General features: G+C 37.7%; 1 long non-coding RNA gene across 1 annotated transcript in view; it reads left to right on the top strand.

Annotated features, from left to right (window-relative positions):
• LOC107717818 (uncharacterized) overlaps positions 1–4,609 on the top strand; it is a 7,675-nt gene that overhangs the window by 892 nt on the left and 2,174 nt on the right. The window lies entirely within an intron of this gene.

Raw genomic sequence — 4,609 nt, forward strand, 5'->3', positions numbered from 1 at the left:
CAGGTTTGATACTGTTTAATACTATTATATTATTGTTGCCACTTTTTAAATTGTTTATCCAAATTATGCTACTTCTAGTAATTTTATGGAAAATATTAATAAATTTTATGGAATTATCTATTTTTTGTTAAGGGAGAAAGTCATGTGGTAACAAGGTTTATTTTTAACAAGGTTAATTTGTATGTGATTATTTTACATAATGTGTTTTATGTTAGATTACAGTATTATTTTACATGTAATACTTCTCATTTTAAATCGCACTGATCTGTGTTTTTGTAATGCTTTAAAGTAATGGATCTCCAATGTGTGCCCTATTAATGGAAAGTTGTACCCTTTACATTATCAAGACCCAGAATGCCTTCTGTTTAACTTTGAATTTTATGTGTTTGTCCTCAGTCGCCGTGATTTTGCCAAGTAAGACATGTTCCTGGATCAACATCTTTTGTTGATCCTGGATCAACATAACTGTCCAAAAATATAGACTTAACCCAATCCCTACCCCTAAACCTAACCGTACCCATAATTTATTCCTAAAATCAGAGGGAAATGATAGCTGATTAACAAGGGTGTAGAAGCACCTAACCCTGATTGTAAGCCTAAAACAGATATTTACTGAAAAGTTATCTCTCAATTCTGATTGGTTGATAGGAATGTTGTTCCAGGATCAACAAGGATGCTGATCCAGGAACATGTTGTACTTGGTGAAATCACGGTCACCGTTTGTCCTCAGTGGATTAATACCACTTCACACCAAAACTCAAAAGCTTCAAGTCTTCAAGTCCTAAATCTTTCTCTCAAGTCACACTTGACAGTGACCTTACATTCTCCCCAGTTGCCCTTGCAGTCATACTGCCTTTGCCTTTTATGCCCGGTTTGCTTGACCAGCCCTCTCTGGAACCATGGAAACATTTGTGTGAGGTCCTTCAATGTCCTGCAGTGGAAACAACCGCTGCTTAGAGCTCAACAGAGATATTTGTGTTCTGTCTCAGATGGGTGGCCTTAAAATAAGTGCTTTATTGTAACATGTAGATGTCTGATAATGCAAGGAGGAGCCGTATCTCCAACTGCACTAAATGACTGCACTGTAATGCAAAAAGCAATGAAGAAGTGCTATTAAGATCTCTGTTATGGGAAATGATATACCAGTTATTCATATTGTCTCCATCTTTGGTATGTAAATCCACATCCCACCATATTACCGCACACAGCTGCCGCGGATGCTGCTGCTTTATCTCTGCTGACAGTTACCATCACTGGGTATAAAAATACATTACTACTGTGTACAGTATGTTCCCACAGATTTAAACACAGCAAAACTCTGTCTGATCATTTCTAGGGCTTTTTGGTCTCCATGCAGGGCTGCATTAATGCAGAGGCTTACCTGGGATTAAGCCCAGGGACCCTAGGCTAAAGAAGGGCCCCATTGCTGTCTGACATATTGAGATTGATTAGCACAATTTACAATGTCTTGGCTACAGAGGCCAATTTAGGCTTTTTTGTCCATACACTGAAGGTTCTTTATTGTCATCTCGTTGTTCGATGTAGACTCTTTAACATCCACAGAATCTTTCCATTGCACAAAAGATTATTTATTGTGAAAAAAATATTATTTGGATTATTAAAATGGTTCTTTTAAGAACTGTTCACTTAAAAGGATCTTTGGGGAAGCAAAAACAGTTCTACTATGACATCACTGTGAAAACCCACTTTTGGTAACTTTATTTTTAAGAGCCCACAGTGAAGTTCAATAAGGTCTAATGTAGGGTTGCACGATATATATAAATAAAATCAATATCACAATATGGCTAAGTGTGATTATCAAATCTTGAAAGCCTGTGATTCAGTTAAATAAATATAAGCGCTGCAGGTTTCAGAATGAAGCTCTGAGGAACTATCAGTGTGTAAATGAACAACACAGTGACACGCTTTACTCTGAAACTTGCAGTGTGTGTATTTATTTGCCACCAAAATAAAAGCTCAGTTGTTTAACGTTTGAAAATGAAGAAATTAAGACAAATAATAGTACTGCAGTTTTATAGTTTCTTACAATTTCACAGTTCAATAGTATTTATTGTTGCAATATATTTCTTTTTTTGTTTAATATTTGAATAATAATAATAACAATGCAAATAATATATATTATTATTATTATATTTCATAGTTATATTAATTGGTCCGAAACAGTGGGCATATGTCCTTTAAAATAATAATAATAATAAAAGCCCAAAATAGATGGTTCAGACAAAAAGTCTTCAGAGGAAATTAAATTTTCAGCTTTTTTATTTTTATGTTGTTTTTTTATGTTGTATTATGTTGTATTTTATGTTACATCTACTTCCCAACAGAATCACTCCAGTCATAGAATGATTAATTCTTTCTAAAAATAGCTTCTAGTAAATTTCACAAATAATTACAAAAATGGCGAGTAACACAATGAAACTAAATTTTGAAGTAGAAAAACCGAACAAGTATTTTCTTATTAAGCATACTCTAATAATCTGTCTTATTTACAGCTTCGAAGAGAGAACAGTGAGAACAAATAGAAAAGGACAAAATAAGAAAAAGAGAAAATTCCTGTATTTTTTTCCATATCATTATTTATACTGAACAAAATTATAAACGCAACACTTTTGTTTTTGCCCCCATTTGTCATGAGCTGAACTCAAAGATCTAAGACTTTTTCTATGTACCCAAAAGGCCTATTTCTCTCAAATATTGTTCACAAATCTGTCTAAATCTGAAACACAAAACATCACATTGTCAGTTTTTGTTGTTGTTTTTTTTCTTCTTTTTTCTTTCTTTCCAGTATCATGCATCTCTCTAAAATGGTATCTGTGAGGATTTCCAGTCAGGATTTAGACCATATCATAGTACTGAGACTGCTCTCATTAGAGTTACAAATGACCCGCTCTTATCATCTGATTGTGGTTGTATCTCTCTATTAGTGCTACTGAATCTTAGCTCTGCGTTTGACACAATCGACCACAACATTCTTTTGAATAGACTAGAAAACTTTGTTGGCATTAATGGAAGTGCATTAGCATGGTTCAAATCATACTTATCTGACCGCCATCAATTCGTAGCAGTGAATGAAGAGGTATCATATCGATCACAAGTGCAGTATGGAGTACCTCAAGGCTCAGTACTAGCTGCGTTTGACACTATTGGCCACAACATTCTTTTGCATAGACTAGAAAACTTTGTTGGCATTAATGGAAGTGCATTAGCATGGTTCAAATCGTGCTTATGTGACCGCCATCAATTCGTAGCAGTGAATGAAGAGGTATCATATCGATCACAAGTGCAGTATGGAGTACCCCAAGGCTCAGTACTAGGGCTGTTACTTTTCACGCTTTACATGTTACTCTTGGGAGATATCATCAGGAAACATGGTGTTATCTTTCACTGTTATGCTGATGATACTCAGCTCTATATTTTTGTGGCCCGGCGAAACATACCAATTTGTAAAACTAACGGAATGCATAGTCGATATAAAAACCTGGATGACGAGAAATTTCTTACTGCTAAATTCGGAAAAAACAGAGGTGTTAATTATCAGACCTAAAACCTGCGCATGTAATAATCTAGAACACGGTCTAAAACTTGATCGCTGCTCTGTCAATTCTTCGTCATCAGTTAGGAACCTAGGTTTGATATTTGATAGCAATCTTTCCTTTGAAAGCCACTTTTCTAGCATTTGTAAAACTGCATATTTCCATCTCAAACATATATCTAAATTGCAACCTGTGATCTCAATTTCAAATGCAGAAATGTTAATTAATGCGTTCATGACCTCAAGGTTAGATTATTGTAATGCTTTATTGGGTGGTTGTTCTGCACGCTTAATAAACAAACTCCAGCTGGTCCAAAATGCAGCAGCTAGAGTTCTTACTAGAACCAGGAAGTATGACCATATTAGCCCGGTTCTGTCAACACTGCACTGGCTCCCTATTAAACATCGTATAGATTTTAAAATCCTGCTTATTACTTATAAAGCCCTGAATAGTTTAGCACCTCAGTATTTGAACGAGCTCTTGTTACATTATAGTCAGGTGCAACGCATACTCAGGCTTTCGCTGAGGAGCCAAGCCAATGACCCGGCTGCTCAGCGGTGGTACAGCAGCTGTGGCGACGGGACGTGACGTCTCCATTCCCTCCTTCAGGGAACGAGGGTCACATACGTAAACAAGAAGTTCCCTTTCAGTCGTTCACTCCGAGTCACGTCGGTGACCGACGAATTGAGATCCCTACCAAAGCGCCATGGATGCTGCTGCCCCTTCCAGTGTCTTGTGCGAGCCTTCTGCGCCCCTTTCTTGGTGTAGGCCGGGGCTCGCAACAAGAAGGCCAGTCACTGTTGTTGTAGCACTACCCACTCAGTGAGATTGGATAACACTAGCCCTCTACCGGTTGTCACGGATTCATCGAGTGAGGGCCTGGCGCTGGACGTTCTGCCACGTCTGGCTGCCGAGGTAATGGAGGAGCTCGACAGGGTCTATAGTACGGACTCTCTGGAACAGTTTTAGCAAGGCGACACTAACCGGGGCCTCTCAGTGCTTCTACCCATTTGAGGTGAGAACACAGGAGGATACCGGCTCCACACGAAGGCTAT

The sequence above is a fragment of the Sinocyclocheilus rhinocerous genome, unplaced genomic scaffold (genome assembly GCF_001515625.1).
Source record: "Sinocyclocheilus rhinocerous isolate Xijiao unplaced genomic scaffold, SAMN03320098_v1.1 scaffold783, whole genome shotgun sequence".
NCBI lineage: Eukaryota > Metazoa > Chordata > Actinopteri > Cypriniformes > Cyprinidae > Sinocyclocheilus > Sinocyclocheilus rhinocerous.